The 19,506-nt window shown below is 57.2% G+C and overlaps 1 protein-coding gene and 2 long non-coding RNA genes across 8 annotated transcripts in view; 1 reads left to right on the top strand and 2 right to left on the bottom strand.

Annotated features, from left to right (window-relative positions):
• Positions 1 to 19,506, top strand: part of PAK4 (p21 (RAC1) activated kinase 4) — a 44,868-nt gene that overhangs the window by 15,412 nt on the left and 9,950 nt on the right. For 2 of the 6 annotated variants that reach the window (XM_030298810.1, XM_030298815.1), the window contains exon 2: positions 18,555 to 18,628. The gene's annotated coding sequence lies outside the window, so the exon portion shown is untranslated. Of the gene's footprint in view, positions 1 to 6,494; positions 6,655 to 10,186; positions 10,322 to 10,787; positions 10,839 to 17,482; positions 17,538 to 18,554; positions 18,629 to 19,506 lie in introns of those variants that run through there. The other 4 variants (XM_030298814.1, XM_030298812.1, XM_030298813.1 and 1 more) reach the window with 4 other exon arrangements.
• Positions 15,199 to 15,975, bottom strand: LOC115502952. Its single transcript, XR_003965258.1, has 2 exons — positions 15,911 to 15,975; positions 15,199 to 15,518 (listed from the first exon to the last, which is right to left on the bottom strand). It is a non-coding gene; the product is annotated as an uncharacterized LOC115502952 (long non-coding RNA).
• On the bottom strand, positions 16,085 to 17,391 carry LOC115502950. The gene is made up of 3 exons (XR_003965257.1): positions 17,348 to 17,391; positions 16,701 to 16,875; positions 16,085 to 16,136 (listed from the first exon to the last, which is right to left on the bottom strand). It is a non-coding gene; the product is annotated as an uncharacterized LOC115502950 (long non-coding RNA).

A 19,506-nucleotide genomic window follows, 5' to 3' on the forward strand; every position in this document is an offset into this window, starting at 1 on the left:
CTGGCCTCGCTGCCGTCTTGTGTCTCCAGCATAGGGCACCGATGAGCCAGTAAAGTGTCCTCCAGGGGGACTCTTCACTAAATCTTAACTCTGTCCTTCTACTCTGTATGACTGGCTGTTGGTGCCCCAGGGTAGGGCAGGGCAGGGACACATTCCCTTGGCCAGAAGGGCTCACTCACTGAAGAGTGATGCACATGGGACACGGGAGTGTCCAGGGTACGGGGACCCGGGCCGTGGCAGCATCCAAGGGCTCCAGGGCTGGCTGCTTGCAGGCCTGTGCCTTCCTTGAAGGAAACAGGCCAAGAACTGCAAGGGGCCAAGGAGGACTTGTTGTGATTATGATAGCAGTTTACAGCTTGGGTGTGTGTGTGTGTGTGTGTGTGTGTGTGTGTGTGTGTGTGTTGAGAGATAGAGCTCAAGAGAGGGAGATTGTCTGAAGGTACAGGTGCATATAGAGGAAGCTTCCAGCCGTCAGAATTGCCGTCCCTGGTGTTTGCCACACGGGAGTGTAAAATAGGACATGTGTAGAGAAAAAGTACATCACTCCCTGTTCAGTTTAATGAATGATTCTAAGGTGTACCCCCATCTAACGACCACCCAGATCTGGAAGGTGGGTGTCACCAGCTTTGTCAAAGAAATCCAACCGTCTTTTTTTCCTTTTACTTTAAAAAAATTTTTTTAATGTTTATTTTTGAGAGAGAGAGACAGAGACAGTGTGAGTGGGGTGGGGCAGAGAGAGAGGGAGACACGGAATCCGAAGCGGGCTCCAGGCTCTGAGCTGTCAGCACAGAGCCCCACGCGGGGCTCGAACTCACGGACTGTGAGATCATGACCTGAGCCGAAGTCGGACGCTTCACCAACTGAGCCACCCAGGTGCCCCTTTTCTTCCTTTTAATTGTTGCTTCTATTTTTGTGAATTCTGAGAGCTATCAGATGCCCCAAGAGGACAGGGAATCACCTGACGGCCCCCCTTAGGCCCTCTTGCCCAGCTGAGAGGAGAGACACCCTGGCCCTGGGGAAGCCCTGTGTGCCCACCTGCAGGTATTCCGGCCTCACCGTGGTCCCTTGGTGCCTCCCTACACAGTCTCCCATATTGCTCCGCAGCTTTTAAAGCCGAGTGTAACGACACCAGACCGCCAGCTCTCGGCTGTAATTTGCTCTCAATATTTTGCTCTCGAGGTTTCTCTAGGTGGACAAATGAAGTCCTGTGCCAATAGGAATGTTCCCCAGTGTGGGTCGGAGCTGCCTCCCCCGCCCCCACAGTTGCCAGATGAAAGCAGCCCAGCCCTGGGGGAGCCTCGGGAGGGCATGGGGGGGGGGGGCGGTGGTTTGAAACCTCAAGTGACATCGGCATTTTCTGTCCATGGAGGGCACTGCTGGCTTCCCAGGTCACCACATGGGACTCAGTCACAGGCCCTTGACATGTAAGGGGTCTTCACTGAGCACCTGTAAGGGATAAAGGAACGCTGGTATCATCCGGGGTCTGTTTGTCCCACTACAGAGGAACGGATTGCAGGCTGAGGGCCAGACGGTCTCTTCTCTTGCCTGCCCCCCCCCCCCCCCCCGTGCCCCTCTGCTTCCCCTGGTAGCCAGGCTCATCCAGCCTTTCCGGAGAGGCCCTCGGGGGTGGAGATGACTATCAAAGGCTCTGGATGCGTTCCCTGGCTCTGCCGCCTATTGGCTGGGTGACCTTTGGCATGCGGCGACTTCCCCCTGTTGGCCTCAGTTTCCCCATTTATAAAATGGGACTGTATAAAGATTATTTCATCCACGGAAAGCACTCAAAAGAGACTTGCGCGGAGAATCCTTGTACTGAGTGCGAGCTGTGTTATTGTCCTCACTGCCACTCACTCATTGATTTTGTAGATATTCCCTGAGTACCGCTGTGCCTCCAGCTCTGTTCTGGCTGACGCCGGGGAAAGGCTGGTGGCCGGTCAGCCCATGGTCTTCCCTCATGGAACTTGTGCTCTAGTGGTGGAGACAGCACCAGTCGGTGACAGCCAGAATGACCGTGGAGCACAGATCACTGCCTTGGCTGTGGAGGAGGAAGCCCAGAGAACTGGGCTTAGGAAATCAGGGAAGGCTTCTTGGAAGAGGAGACTTCTGAGCTGAAGGCTAAAAGAGGCACAAGAGTTAGTATGCAGAATGGTGTTCCAAGGAGAGTGAATAGCATGTTCAAAGGCTAAAAGGTGGGCAAGGGTCTCTGGCATTTTATTTTTTTTTATTTTTATTTTTTTCAACGTTTATTTATTTTTGGGACAGAGAGAGACAGAGCATGAACGGGGGAGGAGCAGAGAGAGAGGGAGACACAGAATCGGAAACAGGCTCCAGGCTCTGAGCCATCAGCCCAGAGCCTGACGCGGGGCTCGAACTCCCAGACCGCGAGATCGTGACCTGGCTGAAGTCGGACGCTCAACCGACTGCGCCACCCAGGCGCCCCTTTGGCATTTTAAATAATATATATAATTGAAATAATATATATAAAATATATAATTCCAATAAACATTTGAAAAAAAAATATATATATATATATATATTTTCAAATGTTTATTTATTTATTTTTGAGGAAGAGGTAGAGAGCAAGCAGGGGAGGGGCAGAGAGAGAGGGAGAGAGAATCCCAAGCAGCCTCTGTAATGACTGAGCCACCCAGGTTCCCCTCAAGTATTAATATATTTGACTAAGCTTTTATTTTGAGATAACCGTGGATTCACTGGCAGATGCAAGAGATAACACAGAGAAGGCCCCTGTTTCCCCAGAGGTAACATCTTGCAAAAACTATAGTTAGTACAAGACCACAACCAGGATAATGACATTGATACAGTCAAGAGACAGAACATTCCATCACAAGGTTCCTTCCTGATGCCTTTTTATAGCCACATGCCCTCCCTGGCACGTCCCTACCTCCTGACAATCACTCATCTGTCCGTTCCCCATTATTATAATCCTGCATTTCAAAAATGTGATGTACTGTGAAACAATTTTCACAGCCCTGATGTAAAGAACTGTAACAATAAGGAGAAGTAAAATATAAAATAAAGCAAAAAAGCTTACAGTTTCAAAAAGAAAAGAATGTTATGTAAGTGGAATCCTACCGTATGTAACCTTTCGGTTGGCTTTTTTTTTTTAACTCAGCCTAAATCTTTGGAGAGTTCCCCAGGTTGTTGCGTGTATCGATAGTTGGTTCCTGGAGCGCCTGGGTGGTTCAGTCGGTTAAGTGTCTGACTTGGGCTCAGGAAATGAACCCACGGTTTGTGAGTTGGAGCCCCACGTTGGGCTCTTCGCCTGCTTGGGATTCTCTTTCTTTCTCTCTGCCCTTCCCCCACCCGTGGACACTTGTTCTCTCTCTTTCTCTCTCTCAAAATAAATAAACATTAAAAAATAGAATAGGTATTTTTTAAAAAAATCGTTGGTTCCCTTTTCTTGCTGACGAGTATCCATCCCATGGTATGGACGTACCACAGGTTATCCTTTCACCCATGGAAGGACCTCTGGGTTGTTTTCATTTTGGCGGCTATTACAAATAAAGCTGCCATAAACAGTTGCATACAGGTTTTCGTGTGAACGTAAATTTTTGTTTCTCTGGGGTAAATACCCAGAAGTGCGCTTGCTGGGCAGTATGGCCAGTTGCACGTCTAAAGAAATTGCCAAAAAAAGAAGAAAAGAAAGAAATCACCAAACCGTTTTCCAAAGCGGCTGTACCATTTTACGTTCCCCCCAGCAGTGTGCGAATGATCGTTTCTCTGCATCTGCACCCGCATTTGGTGTTGCCGCTGTTTTTGATTTTCGCCGCTCTGTTAGGCATGTTAACGGTAACTCATTGTGGTTTTAATCTGTGTCTGTCGCCACACATCCTTTCATGGGCTGATCTGCTGTCTCTTCACCGTCTCTGGTGAAATGTCTCTTCGTGTTCTGCTCATTTTCTCCCGGGGTTGCTTGGTTTTTTTACTGTTGAATTTGGGGAGTTCTTCTAGAGACTAGTCCTTGGTCAGATAGGTGGCTTGTAAATCTTGTCTCCCAATCGGTAGATTTTCCCCCCCTCTTCTTGTGGACTTCTGCAGAGCAAAAGTTTATAATTTTGATGAGGTCTGCTTTATTAATTTTTCCTTTTATGGGTCTTTTCATATCCAGTCTAACATTTCTGCCTAGCCTTAGATCCTGAAGGTTGGTTTGGTCGGTTGGTTTCTGAAAGTTTTGTGGTTTTATATTTGAATTTCTGATCCATTATAAGTTAACGTGGGTGCAAAGTGCGGGGTTGAAGATCAGGGTTCATGATTCCAGCACCGTTTACAGGAAATGCTCGTTGCTTGTGCTTTTTGGGGGGCCAGAAGTAAGTCACCACAGCGAGATACTACTTCGCACCTACCAGGATAAATGTTACCAGTAAAGGGAAACTAACAAGTATTGGCGAGGATGTGGAGAAGCTGGGAGCCCTCACGCATCACCGATGGGAATGTAACACGGTGCAGCCGCCGTGGAAAACAGTCTGGTAGTTTTTCAAACGGTTAAACACAGAACCATCATATAACCTGGCAGTTCTACTCCTTAGGTATATACCCAGAAGAGTTGAAAGCAGAGGCTTGAATAGATATTTGTACATCAGTGTGCGTAGTTGGATTATTCACGATAGCTAGAAGGTAGAGGGAACCCAAGTGGCTATCAACGGATGAATGGATACACAAAATAGGATGTGTATATATACAACACAGTGAGTTATTTTTCAGCCACAAAAATGAGTGACATTTTGAAAAATGCTCCCACGTAGATGGACCTCGAAAACATTATGCTTAGCGTAAGAAGCCAGACATAGGAGAAGTGTAAGATCCCACTTAAAGGAGACACCCAGAATAGGCAAGTTCCCGGAGAGAGTAGAACAGAGCCTCCCAGGGCCTGGGAGGCAGGAGGGAATGGGCGCTGCTGTCTCATGGCTGCAGGGTTTTTGCTGGGGATGACGAAAACATTTTGGGTGTAGACGGTGGTGATGGGTTCACAACACTGAGGAGATACTTAATGCCGCTGAATTATACACTTCACAAATGGTTGAAATGATAAATATTGTGTATATTTTACCACAAAGAAGGAAAAGCCAGTGTTTATTTATTTTAAGTATATTTATTGATTTTGAGAGAGAGAGAACATGCGTGTGCCCGCAGGAAGGGGCGGAGAGAGAATCCCAAGCAGGCTCTGTCAGCACAGAGCCCCAATGGGGTTCGCCCTCACCAACCGTGAGATCGTGACTTGAGCTGACATCGGGAGTCGGACGCTTAAGCGACGGAGCCACTCAGGCGCCCTGCAAAATGAGTTTTTTAAACACCAGTGTGTATATTTGTGCAGGTCTGTTTGCGGGTCCTCGCTCCGGCTCGCTGACCCGTATGTGTTTATCCGCACTGATTACTGCGGCTTTGTGAGTGGGCCTTCACATCAGGGGGAGTGAGGCCTCCACTTTCCTCTGTTCCAGAATTCTTGGGCCTGGGGCCTGTCGCTTTTGGAGTTCCTCTCAGGCCCCTTTGTGTGGAAGGTGGCACTGTGGTTTACCCAACTTCCGAGACCCCCTTGACGCCTGCCTCGTCCTCAGCCCCTGTATCTGACTCCTCAAGTATCGCCCTGGCCTGTCCCCCTCTCTCTGCGTCCCGCTGTCCCGGCTGCCTTCATCAGTTGCCTGGACCGATGCTGTGTCTTGTCACTTGTCCCCCACACCCACTCAAGCCACCTCGGTCTCGTCCTCCGCAGACGGGACAGCCAGAGTTCTCTCTGGCAAGGACAGGCCCCTCGCCAGCACCCACCCGGCTCCCCCTGGCTCGCCTGTGGCCTGGCTGCTGCCCCTCTCTGGCCCTGCTCCGCCGCGTTCTCGTCCCTCCAACCAGCCTGGCTCAGCTGGAATTTCACATTTCATTTGTCCGATCCTTGATCAGGGGCCCCAGTGGGCAGGGACCAGGCTGCACCCCCGCCCCAGCCCTGGTGACACAGGGCAGACATGGATTGGATTTCTCTTGACAGAAACCCTGAACGTGGGCAGGAATTTGCACCCGCGATTGGGGGGAAAGGGAAGGTGAGGATATGAGCCCAGAGAGGCTGGGAGAGCCTGGGGAACCCTGGAGAGGGGGTGGCTTTAGCCGTGCGTGCCCGCTAGCGTTTCGGCAGGAAAGGGACATAGATGGATTTACAGAGGTCTTCCTGGGCCCGTGGAAAATAGGCAAAGGCTTGGTGGAGACACTCGGCGGGAAAGGAGCCTGATGGCTTTCAAACTACGATGGGGTGTGCATCCTAAGTAGAAAATGCAAATGAAAAGTAGGCCGAGAGGGGCCAGACCTCCCCTATCTGACAGGCAAGGAGCGAAGAGAGCGAGACAGCACCCTGGGCTGGGAGGCCGAGGGGCTGTGGGGGGTGGGGAGCGCTCATGTGGGCGGCTTGGCGGTGATGGTCCTTGTCCAGCGAGCCCGCTTGTCAGCACGTGGCCCACAGACATGCTGGCACACCCGTGAAGTGACATCTGCACACGGGCGTCGTTTTGCCACACCATTTGTAAGAGCAGAAGGCTGGAAACCACCTACCTGGCCCCGTGGGGACTGGCTCGGGCATCCCGGTCCTTCCGCGCAACAGCTCAAGTGCACGCAGTGCTTTGCAACGATCGAGGCCTGGAAAATCACCTAAGACAGGTAAAGACTATGTATATAACGTGTGTATATTATACATACATAAACACATACACAGATACATATATATACGTATGTACTTGTGTCTAACATCGTGATTTTATTTATTTAAAAAAATTTTTTTAATGTTTATTTTGAGAGAGAGAGAGAGAGAGAGAGAGAGAGAGAGAGAGAGACAGCACAAGTGGGGGAGGGGCAGAGAGAGGGAGACAGAATCAGAAACAGGCTCCAGGCTCTGAGCTGTCTCGACTTGGGAACAGCAGATCCTGACCTGAGCCGAAGTCAGACCTTTAACTGACTGAGCTGCCCAGGCACCCCCGTAACATAATTTGAAATCGTTAGCCTGCATGCCGAGGAGGGTATCAGACACGAATGTGTAGCGTAACCAGTTACTGTGAAGGGGAAACCCACCTAGCGCCCCCGCCCCAGGAGAAGAAGCAGCTGGCGCCAGCCCCCCAGGACCCCCTCTCAGGCCCTCCCTGCCCCAGAGGCCGCCCCTCACCTGCCTTTGGAGACAGTCACCGCCTGGTGCTTCTCCTTGGGTTTTGCCGCCTCTGTCGTCATCCTTAAACAGCATATTTCATTGTGTCTAGTTTTGAGCTCTTTCTAAACGAAGTCATGGGACGCATTGTTTTGCGGTTTGCTCCTTCGCTTTCGACTGTCCATTCACAGGTAGCTGTGGCTCATTTCTTCTCACTGCTGCGTACCACCCCGCGGAGCCAGCACATCCCAGATGGTCATCCGTCTCTGGGGGACGAGCGTGTGCGTCGCTCCCAGTCTCTCTAGCTGATTCCGACTGTGCTGCGGGAACTTACCCGGGTGCGTCCCTGAGGCCAGCAGTCCGCTGGCCGGGAGAGCTCAGTACGTGCCCGGGAGAGCGCTTTCTAGGTGTCGAGGGAATGTGCCCGGGAGAGCACGTGCTAGGTCCCCAGGGTGTGTCTTCACCTCCGCTGGGTGCTGCTGAGCTCCTCCCCTGTGCCGGGAGTGCGGAGGACCCAAGGCACGTTTTTAAGAAAAGCAAGGTCGGAAGAGTACGCGTGGTGTGCTGCCATTTCTGTTTTGTTTTTGTTTTCTCAAACGGTGTGCGAGCACGTGTGCGCACACGCGTGCACACGCGCGCGTTTGTGCAGGCTCTCTCAGGAAAAGAAAAGAAACTGCGTAGAGGTTGCCTCTGGGGCTGAGCTGGGGCCGCCCGGGAGGGCGCAGTCCTGTCACTGTTTACCCTTTGGTGCCACTGGCTTTTGAACCCTGGGCCTGTGTCCTGTAGAGCCAGAGAGAAGGAAAGGGAAGAAAGGGGATGGATGAAGCCCAGATTGACGGAGTGTGATGAATTTTGCATGGGTTTATTGGTTTAGTCTGTACTTGGGGGTTATGTACACAGAGCCGTATAACAATCTGTTCCGGTGTGAGATGATCCTGGAGCCACCTCTCCTTGCCCCTGAAGCCTGTTCCCAGGAGGACCCCTTGTTTCCAGTGTGGCTTCTGGGGAAAGAGTGCTCCCTCCCTCTCCCCCCATCCCTCCCCTTGGGATCTAGTTTCCCTTGGCTGGCCAGAACTGCCCAATCCAGCCAGCCAGCCAGCCCGAGCCCAAACCTGCCTGTCCGGTCTGGGAAGGTCTGGGGGCCCACCCACTTGGCTTCTCTCTGGGCGGCTGCCTGACAGGTGCCCCACCCCATATAGGAGGGCGTGGCCTGGGATCTAGGACTTCTGGGGTCTCCTAGACCTGCCCTGCTGTGGCCCCCCCATGCCGGACCCAGCCTGGGCCTGACTGGGAGCCCCTGGCTTGGTGGGTGGGTGGTAGACAGGAGGAGGGAAGGTGGGGTTTCCAGGACCTTGGAGCCGGTGCGGTCCTCCTGGTCCCCGTGATAAAGTCCTCGGGGAGTTGGCCGCCGGGAGTCGTCACTGTAGAGGCGCCAGAGCAGGAGAGTGGGAAGGACACAGGCTTCTCTGTCCACCTGCCCGCCTGGGCCACTTGCTCGCTGTTCTCACGGGCTTACCATCGACTGGGCACCCGTCCTAGGCCACCTGTGAGAACCTGAGAACCTGGTCTCCGCCGCTCACGGGACCCCGCCCCCATAGGGAAGCAGTCCCACTCGACGTCAGTCCCTGGAGCAGGGAGTTTTGTCTAGTTTGTTCCCTGCTGAATTGCCAGGGCCTCCAACAGGCCGGCCTGGCAGGTGCCGGGAGCTCCGGAAATGTGTGAACGAATGAGGGAGACCGACATGGCAGAGACAGCGTGGCCTGGAGGAGTCAGCACCAGGATGGGGTCTGGAGGAGGTACCAGACCCAGCCCGGTGTCAAGGAGGGCTTCCTGGAGAAGAAGGTGTCTGAGGCAGGGCCGGAAATGTGGATAGGGACACAGCAGGCAGCCCCACCGTCTTGCCCCCCGAGTCCCCTGTCAGGGAGAAGACAGACAGACACACAAAACACATTTTACGCAGTGCGCTCTGACCTGGGCCGGTGAAGGCTTTGTAGAGGAAGTAAGATCTGGAAGGGGAGGGAAGAGGGAGACAGAGGTGGGGCGGGGTGTGCACACACCTTCTAGGTTTCCCCTCTCTAAACATCTCTCTCCTGTGTGGAATGGGGGTTCAGGGCAAGCCAGCCTCATGCTCAGGACAGCTGGTGAAGGGCACAGAGGCCTGTCCGGGAAGCCTGGTGCCCGATCTCCCTGCTGGGTGCCTGGGGCAAGTGTTTCAACCTCTCTGGGCCTCAGTTTCCTCCATTGTAAAAGGACCCTGGTAAAGTACCTCTCCCTTTTAGGGCAGTGGTGAGTGTGTTGTAGGTGCCGAGAGCGGGCCCAGCCCAGAGTCAGTTCTTGGAGAGTCGGGCCCCTCACTTGCAGAAGGTTAGTTGCATCCTCGAAGATGGGAGCCAGCGGGGCGTGACAAGGCCCCAGCCCTCCCCGCCTTTCTCCCTCCACATGTCCACCATTCAGGCCCACCAGTCCCACTTTTGCGCCTAGAGATGGCCATGTCAGGGGTCCGCCGTGACCTTCCCTGCATCTAATGAGAGAGTGGGGTACAGCAGGAGAGGCCCCCTTCGCGGCCCCTCTCGGAGCTCTTGCTGGAATCACGAGGTGGCCGGTGGGGGCAGAGACAGCAAGCTCTGGATCTCCAGCTGCCCCTCCGCTTCGGAGGGGCCCCCCACCCTGACCAGCGCCCCCCTCCCCCAGCCGGGACTGTCATCTCAAACCTGGCTGCCTGGCCAGCCACTCTCGAGTACTCAGCCCCATGCTGTGTGGCCACTGCTTCCCTGGCCCCTGGCACCAAGCCTGGCACGGGGGTGTGGGGTGCCAGTGGGGAACTACCCCGTTGAAGCAAAGGGCTGGGGCTTGGGTCCCCCGTTGCTGTGTCCCTGCCCAGGTCCTCCCTCCGCCGGGGCAGTTGTGGCCACGTGGCCCCGGCTTTCCAGGCTCGGCCCCTCCTTCCCTCTGTTCCTCCCTCCTCCCTCCTCCCTCCCCCCTCCGAGCGCGGCTCCTGCCAGGGCGGGCCTCGGCACCACCCGCTGCCAGAGAGGCTGGGGTGCAGAGCCAGCCAGCTCTCTTTGGTGGGCGCCTGCGTCGTGGGCCGGGGAACCCCTTGATCCCCGTTCACTGCTCTGCCGGCTGGAAGCCTGTCTGCTGGCCTGCCCCAGTGAGGGTGGCCCGGGACAAGGGAAGAGGATGGTGGAGGTGAGCCGACCCTGGCCTCGGGCAGCAGGGGAGGAAAGGGGAGGACCACATGGGGCGTGGGAGGGCAGTCCTACCGCCTGGCGACCAGAGCCACCCGGGCCAGGGTAACACGTGCTCAAGGGCTCACACCGATCTCGGGGCCAGGGGCGAGGTGGCCGTGTTTCCACGTGCTCAGAGGCAGGTGTCTGTCTCCTGGGGCTTCCTGCGTGCCTCAGCGCAGGCCCCTGAGCACCTCTGTGGGGGCACATTCCTGGGGCCTGCTTTCGTGGGGGTGGTCCTGAGGGGCTGTGCCCCGCTGGGTCACCCCAGATGACCCTGGGGTTGGCCATGGGTGTGCCTGGGTCTGGTGTGGGGTCTCGTTACCTTCTGTGTGTGGAGCTAGGGTTGTGTGGGTCTCGGGGTCTAACTCTGTCTCGGGGAGTGTTCCTGAGTATGTGTCTGGGTCCTTTCTAGGTAAATCCGACAGTTGTGGACCATCTGGGATTGTGTATATGCGCGCGGGTGCCTGTGTTTTAAGGTGGGTGGCTGGTCTGTATGGTGTATCTCGTTGGCATGTGTTGTGGGTCTCTTTCGGGAGTCTGTGCGTCTCGGCGGGGAGTGGGGGGTGGTCTCTGTACTCTGTGTGGAGAGGCAGCTGCGGGGCTGCCGATTATCCTGGCCCTTCCATTCTGGTTCCTCCGGGCCAGGCCCTTCTTCACGGCCGCTTCTCCCACTCGGAGCTTGGCCACGCGCTGCTGGGGCCTATATTCCGGAGGCGGAAGCTAAGGCTCAGGGTGGGATGTCCTTTCCTGCTCCGAGGCTCCTGTACGGCTGCTGTCACCAAGATGCGGTGGGGCGGCTTCATGTACTTCAGTGTCTAGGGCTCGTGTGTGTGTGTGTGTGTGTGTGTGTGTGTGTGTGTGTAGCAGGGAGTTGTTTGGCGCGGGGGGGGGGGGGCTCCAAACGCTCTTTCCTGCCTGTGACCCCCTCCCTCCTTCCTGCCCTCCCTCAGGGGAAGAATGAATGAAGTCCAGTCGGATTTTCCTGGTCCCTGGGGGCTCATCCACACTTTCAGGCTTGTTGTGGCCTCTGTCCCCACCCTGGGCACCTCTGGGGGTGCCCTTTGTGTCTGTGTCCTGTTGTGCCTGGTGGGGGGTGCGGGGCACCGGGCCCGGGGCTGCCGGAGGAGCCGCCTGGCCTCCTTGGGGCTCTGGGCACCTGCCCGGCCCGGTTGGGCACAGGAAATACTGTGTCTTCATTCAGCGCCGCTCTGAGCTGTGCGCCACCCTGTGTTGGGCAGGGCTGGGGACCCAGAGGGGCTGAGATGGCCCCAGGCCCTGCCCTCTCGGAGGGCTCCTGGTGCAGCGGGATCGGCAGACCCGTCGTCGGACAGTGCAGCCCGTTCTGCCCCCCATCCGGGCCCTGGAGAAAGCAAGGCAACAGAGACAGGCTGGCACCCCTGTGCTGGCCAGGAGACGGCTGTGCCCGGCCTCCTCTTTCATTTATTTGTTCCTAGCAGCAGGTTCACCCGTAGCGAGGACCCGCTTGGTGGCAGGTCTTGTTCTAAATGCTTTTCACGCGTCGCCTTATTCCGTCATCCAAACAGTCCCAGGAGACAGGGACTGTCGTCATCCCTGGTTTGCGGATGAGACCCAGAGAGGTTGAATCACTTGCGCAGGGGCGCACAGCTTGGGAGTGGTGGAGCCGGTGGCAGAGCTTGGGTGGCCCACTCCTAACCACCCACCGCCTCCCGAGTCCTTGCCTGGCACTGTCTGCACAAAGGCCGGGTTGGGGGGGGCAGGGCTGCTCCTCGCTCCCCAGACTTCCCCAGGCCAGGGGGATCCCTGGATCTGTGTCATCTTATGGGATTTCACCCGTTATGGAGACCAATGGGTTTCCTGCGGCATCTGTCACTGTATGACCTGCCTCTTGCCTGTCGCCAAAATAGGCTGTCACTTCTTCACGTTTGGAGCCTCGGCAGCACAGCGTGGCTGGGGTGGGCCTCCCTGGGGTGGGCAGGGCCCCGGGATAGGAGCGCAGTGGGCGCCCCTTGTGGTGTTTGGAACACGCACCAGCTTCTTCACAAATAGCCGGATTTGGTCTCCAAAGCCCAGACCAACTCCTGCTGGAGCCTCAATCGGACTTGCAGGTGGTGTGAGGCAGGGATCGGGGACTGATGTCCACTCTCCGCCTCCACCAGCCTCGCCTGTCCCCCCTCAGGGTCTGGACGCATCACTTGGGCAATGGCATCCCTCCTTTGCTCCACAAATACTTGATGAGACCCCTGCTCTCAGGGAGAGGAGGAGGAGGGGACCAACAGTCCGCATGTACACGAGGTCAGGTACTAATAAATGCCACAGAGGAGGATAAAGCAGGGGTGCAAACTTTGTCAGGGGTCAAGAAAGACCTTTCTAATGAGGATTTATTTGCACAGAGACCCAAATGTCAGGAGAGGGTGAGCCACGCAGCTCCGGGCAGAGGGAAGCATAGGTGCAAAGGCCCTGAGGCTGGAACAAGCTTGAGGTGTCTGAGACAAAAATGCAGGAGGCGAGCGCAGTTGTAGTGAAGAGAGTGGGAGGGATGAGGTCCAGAGGTTGAAACAGCCCAACTGGTCTGGGGCTTGGTAAGTCCCAGTGGGGAGTTTTATCCAAGGGGGAGGCCTGGGGAGAGCCATTGATTTACCGTTGCTTCTGGTTCCCTCCTAACCAAGGCAGCCTTTCTGATCTTGGTTCTGGTTATCGGCATAGAGTTGTCTCTGCTGTCGTTCTTGTCCCATAAACCTCTGGGGTCCTTTGTCTGGAGCAAAGGCCTTGGCTGGAGCCTGGGCCACAGGGAAGCAGGAGGCAGAGGGGGTGGTGACCTTCTCTGTGGGTCAGAGTGGGCACTTTTGTGATCTGGTGCAGGGCAGCCCTGGGCAGTGACTTCCCCTCTCTGGACCTCAGCGTTTTGGTTTGGGAAGGAGAAAGGAAGAGGAACTGTGTGGAGGGCTCACTGTGGCCTGTCTGCACGCCTGGTGCCGCACGCCTGGTGCGGGCCTGGGCCAGAGTCGGCACCAAAGCATGCGCCCGTCCCCTCCATCCACTCGGCCACCAAGAAGGAACAGCCCGCGCTAGGTGCTGGGACCGAGCCGTAATCAACTGAAACGTGGGTCCCGCCTGTGCCGAGCCACTGACTTAGTGGGAGACAATAGGCACACTCATGAGTGTGTAACCTGTTGGGTGATGTGAAGGGCCGGGAGAGGGTAGGCAGAATGTGCCAGGCACCGGGGGTGCGGTGATGGGCAAGACTGGACCGAGCCCCCGCCCCCGTGGCGCGCTTGCTGCAGCCAGTACGGAAAGTTGGTGTCGGTCCTCAGCAAGTCCCGTCATCGCGACCATTACCACACGCCTGGAGCCTGCCCGCTTCTCCCTCCTGAGCCCCCACGTGGGCCTGCCCACCCCTGTCTTCCGCTGGACCGTCACGTCCTGCACCTCCCCGGGCTCCCCGCTCCCAGTCTGTGCCCCACACTTGGCCATGGGGAGCCTGTGGACGCGAGTCAGGCCACGTCCCTTCCCTGCTCAGAGCCCTTGTGTGGCTCTGCCTCACTCCAGGGAAAGGACAGAGTGATCTCCGTGGCCCCCAAGTCCCTACATGATCTGCCCCCACCGCCTGCCCCGCCACTCGGCCTCCTCTGCTCTGACCACACCTGGGGACATTTGTCCTGACTCTTCCCTCTGTGCTGCCCTGCCCAGTGCTCTTCCTCCGGGTATCCCAATGATTCCCTCTCCGCTCCCCTGTCAGATCGCTGCTCAAGTGTCCCCTTCCCAGCCACGCCCCCCATCACTTCATTGAAAATTCCAACCTCTCCTGACCCTCAACACTGTCCTGACCCTTCCTTTGTGTATGTTCTCAGCGCTTACCATCTCACTTACTAGATGTTTTTCTGATTCAGCTCATTTATCGACAGTCTCCTTTCCCGTAGACCGTGAGCTCTGCACGGGCCCGGAGGCTTCTGGCCGTCCTGACCACCGCTAGGAGCCCCGGCCCTAGCCTGGCAGAGATCAGCCCTCAGTAGCTATCGACGGTGGGTGGGTGCAGGAGCGTGATGGGGTCCTTTGTGGGTAGAGTAGGTATTGTCAGGCCCAGAGCTCGTGGCAGGGTCTGGGGTCAAGGTCCCTGAGGATTCCTTGGAGGAACTCGGCTCGGGGCGGGAGACTGGGAGAGAGATTTGGACTGGGGAGGGCAGGGCGCTGTACAGGTGGGCACCCAAGAGCTGAGCACAGGTATGGAGGTGGGAAGGGTGGGGGATTAAGGGAGGCAGCGAGGCTTCTGCTGGAGGCCGGGAAAGGAGGCCGGACTCCCCTTCCGTTGTCAGAACACAGCCCGGGGAGGTGGGGTAAACTGAGGTGAGGAGGGACTTCCCAAAGCTGGTGGGTGAAGGTCTTGACAGAAGGGTGAATGGGAGCCAGGGGTGAAAGCCCTGAGTGCAGGCCGGGGCCAGTGAGCCCTCCTCCGTGGTCCTCTTCCTGATCGAGGGGTTCGTTTGGGTGGACGTGAAAGCGAGACTGTGATCCTGTCACATCCCCTGTTCTTTCCCTGGGCCCCTGGGTCCAGCTAGGTCAGCTCCCAGAACTGCAGCTTTATTCAGAGCCTGGGGGGAGGGAAGGGGACAGGAGGCAAGGAGTTTTACACGCGCGCGCGCACACACACGCACACTCCCCAGACACAGCTTCGTCCCACAAGTGGATCTCGCTCTCCCCCTGGGGCCGATTTCCTTGGTGGGGAGAGTTTGGGTGGGTGGGAGGGTGGGTATCATTTTCTCCTGAAAGCTCAGAGTATAGATCCAGTGAACGCAAGGGTGACTAGAAAATGAAGCTTTTGCTGGGACAGGTTGGAAACCGCCTGTCCCACATGCTGAATAATTCAAAAGACTTTCTTTAATTGCAATGACCGTACGAGAGTAGAATGCAAAATGGGCCTGCGTTCTTGGGATCAGACCCTAGACTTCAGAGGCATCTGCACGCTGTCCTCCTCTATTCCCTCTGTCTGACGTTGCTGCTTCACCCACCGCCCCTGGGTCCCAGGCACATCTCTGCCAGAGTGCCCCAGGGACCGCCCGGGCAGAGTCAGAGGTGTCCAAGCAGGGCTGTAGCGTAGTGGGTACAGATGAATCCGTTCATTCACCACAGGTTCCTTGAGCGCCTAGTGTGGGCTGGGGCCATGTTGTAGACGGGGTACACTGGGGAGCAAGACAGAAGACAGGTGCAAAGAAAAAGGCATAGAGGGAGCCGGGACAGGAGCAGGGATATTTGAGCACAGACTCGGGTAGCGGGGAGGAGGGAGGGAGCCATGTGCAGATCAGGGAGAATGAAGTTCCAGCAGGTGAGGTGACGGGCCAGTGCAAAGGCCCTGAGGTGGGGACACGTCTAGGGTTTGAAGAACAGCAAGGAGGCCCACGTGGCTGGGGCAGAGTGAACAAGGGGGCAGAGGTGACAGGCCGATCGTACAGGCCATGGGGCCACACGGAGGAGCCTTGGGGGCCAGCAGAAGGCTTAAGGAGGTCGACCCTGTAGTAGATACCCCTGTCTTCTAGGCCCAGCTCTGCTTGGTAACCTGAGCAAGAGATTTCACCTTTGTGATCCTCAGTTTCCACGTCTGCGAAGTGGGAATGAGAATAGCTGCCCCACCGAGGTCATAGGGGGTCCGTGAGCTCCGCGTCCGTATCTGCACAGGGTCACGGGGGCCCTCGTGGTGGTGGTAGTGATGGAAGTCCCAGAGCTGAGCCTCGGTGTGGCATATTTGGTGGCAGGGACTGGTTTGTGGACATCTTTTCTGCTTCAGATTGTCCTGCCGAAGGCTGCGGTAAAGGCAGATAAGGATGGGAGGCAGGGGCAGGAACCCCACTCTACCCTTGGGGGCCTGGGACGGGTCAGACAGGGGGTAGGGGACCCTCAGCCCCAGGAAGGGTCAGGGCAGGACCTGAAGGGCAGGGTGTGGGTGTGGACCGGAGGCTTGAGTGGGAGGGAGAAAGGCACCCTGGTGATGACGATGATGACGGAAACAAGGGCGTCCCTGTGGCCCTCCGGGCAGGCCAGGCAGGGAAGAGCCTGGACTCTGGTGCCCACCTGCCCGAGTTCAAATCCCGGATGCCCTGGACAAGGGACTTCCTCTCTCCGGGCCTCAGGCTCCCAATGTGTGAATTGGGGCCAGTCGGTTGTGAGGGCGGAATGGGACTGGGGGCAGAGGGCGCCGAGCAGAGCCTGGCACGCACGGACCTCCGAGGGGGCAGCCGCCTTTATTTCCGAGAACTGGCCGGGCACGGGCTTCGGGTTAACAGGCCTGGAGCCTCGTGTCCCCCACTCTGCTGCCAAGCTGTGTGACCTGGGCAAGTGGACCGTGCCCTCCCCGTGCCTCGTTTTACCTTGTCTGTAACGCATAGTGGCTGCTTCCTCGTGGGTCACGTGTGCAGATTACATGAGGGACTCCGGGCAGGGTGCTTAGAGGAGGGGCCGGCACACAGTGGGTGCTCAGGTCAGTGCTGCCCACAGCTGCTTTCGGGCCAGGCGGTCAGGGCCTCGTGTTCTCACCTGTGACTCCTGTAGGAACTCCAGGAAGCAGGCACTGGCATTATTGTCTTTAACAGAGGGGGAAACCGAGGCACAGAGTGGCCGAGCGGCCGGCCCCCAGACACACAGTGAGCTCCCGAGGTGGGTTGGTTGGCAGGGACAGGAGCCAAGGCGGCACAGGGCACAGCAGCCGGGCTGCTCAGGGGCCTGGGGACTCGGTGGGGGCGGGGAGCCGGGCAAGGGAGCCGCCGGAGCTGGGAGCTGTCCCAGGGTGGAGCCGGGGCCTGATCATTATAAACACGGCCAGTTCCTCTGTTTGTCCCGCCCTCCATGAGGTGCCCAGAGGGAAGGGGTGGCCCCCTGGCAAATATCCGGAGGTGTGTCCTTCCATCCCCTTCCCCTGCAGGGGTCACACGAGCGGAGGGCAGGATAAACAGGCGGGCTGCAATGCGCAAGGGGGGCTTGGGGCTTCTGGGGGAGGGTTCTGAGTTGGCTGTCCCACCTTGCAGGCTGCCTCCCGCGTGGCGTGCCCCGTCTCCGTGCTGAGCTCCTCCCACCTCAGGGTCCGCCCCTCCCTCTCCCGGATTTAGTGAGGGGTCACGTGGCTAATCTTATGCCCCTGGAGTGACTTGGTGCCCTGGGCTGTGGGCTGCTGGGTGGAGGATGGGTAGGGCTGCGTGAGAGAGGCCAAGGTGAGGGTGAGGCTGGGCCTGGGGCCGGGTGGGGGCACCTCTGGGAACACAGTGAGGAGGTGGAGGCGAGGCTCCGGGGTGACAGCAGGGAGGATGGGGGAAGGTCCGGCCGTGGGGACAAGGCGAGGACGGGTACTAGGAAGGGGGGGACAGCCGAGGGCAGACGGGCTGGAGAGCCCGGACAGGGATGGAAGTCTCCCGGGAAGGATGGGCAGGGGTCAGTGGGCTGGAACGGGGGAGAGACATCGAAGGGGCTCCCGGCTTGGTTGGGGTCAGAGAAGGGAAAGAGGCAGAGGCAAAGGGGCACCCGCCCTGGCCAGGGCTTTCACACCCCACTTCCTGGCAGCCAGGGGCCCCAGAGCAAGCTGGGAAATTGGACCTGCTCGGGAGCCCTGGCCAGATCTGGCTGTGGCCACCTGCTGCCCAGGAGGCCCCGACCAGTTGAGACAGGTTGTCTGCTGGGTCCCCACCCCCTCCCACTGGGCTCCTGCCACCAGACCGGTTCTCCCAGATGGCTACCCACTGATGGTCCTACCTCTGGGCTAGGGGTGGCAGCCTGTTCTAACCTCACAGAGCTGCTCCCACAGGAGAGGAACAGGGAGGGAGGAGAACCGGGGGCGAAGGGCCGCATCCCAGGCACGCTTGAGAGTGTCCTCATTAGGTCACAAGACTTACTAAGCTTGGGGCCGACCCTGTGTCAGGCACTGTGCCAGGCTCTGGCGGGCCAGCATGAACCAGACGGAGATCCCCGCCCAGTGCGTTTCCCCTCATCCTCTGGGCCTTCGTTCACACGGCCTGTCTTCTGGGAAGCCTCCCCTGACCCCCACCTACCATCCTTCACGCCAGTCTGGTACTCCCTGACCCCAGCCCTGACCGCTCTGGGCTGTCAGAGGGCTATCTTGGTCACCACTGTGTCCCAGCATCAACCAGTACGTGACTGGGCACAGAGGAGTGGGTTATTGGTGAATGAATGAATGAATGAATGAATGAATGAATGGTTTTCTTCCCATTTTACAGATGAGTAACTCGAGGCCCCAAGAGGAGACGTCACCTGCCCGAGGGCACTTCTAGCACAGCCAGCATCAAACCAGGTCTGTGGGACTCTGGGGCCCATGTGTGGGACAGGGGAGCAGGACCTGGGGCCCTTCCTCCCTCAGACACTGCAAGGAATACTCCTACTCACGAGAGTCACACACGTGGACAAGGCCCTCACTCCACACCCGGCTCCGCTCCTGTTAACTCAGTTAATCCTCACAGCAGCCCTGTGCCGGTTGATCCGAGGCACAGAGAGGTCAAGTCACTTGCCCAAGGTCACGCATAGTAAGTGGCAGAGAGAGATTTGTGCTCTGGCCATTTGACTCCCCTTGCCCTCATCGTCCTGGTCTCCCTGTGGGACACTGCGATCTGCGCATCTCCCCTACAGCCCCTTTGGTTGTAAAACTGGCTTTCGTTGAGCATTTATGCCTTGCCTGGTACTGTGCTAAGTATTCACCTGGAGACCACGGCCCCTAAAGGCGGGCGTGGTTTTGTCTGCTCGTATCTGCTGCACAGAACTTTCCCCATTGTGTGAACTCACTTCTGTGAGTCTCGGTCCCTTCATCTAGAAAGTGGGAGTGTTGCGGTGAGACTCCTAGGGGTCGAGCATAGGACAGGGACTGTGATTGGGTAGGTAGCCAAAAATGTGTGGGGTTAGCCCAGATTCCGGGCTGGGAAAGCAGAGGTAGCTGAGGCCAGGCCTTTAGGAATCGGTCACTGAGCACACTCTGTGTGCCTGGCATGGTTCTGGGAATGGGGTGGGACACAGAGACACTGGGCAGGTGAGACCTGGCCTGTGGTGCTGATATTCCAGTGCTGACGGGTATAGACACTGAGCTAGTAAACACAAGAACAGTGGAATTTCCAGACGTTAAATGTGTTATGAAGTGATATCGTGGAAGGCTAGTGGGGTGGTCTTTTACTTGAAGATTCA

This window comes from Lynx canadensis, chromosome E2 (assembly GCF_007474595.2).
Source record: "Lynx canadensis isolate LIC74 chromosome E2, mLynCan4.pri.v2, whole genome shotgun sequence".
NCBI lineage: Eukaryota > Metazoa > Chordata > Mammalia > Carnivora > Felidae > Lynx > Lynx canadensis.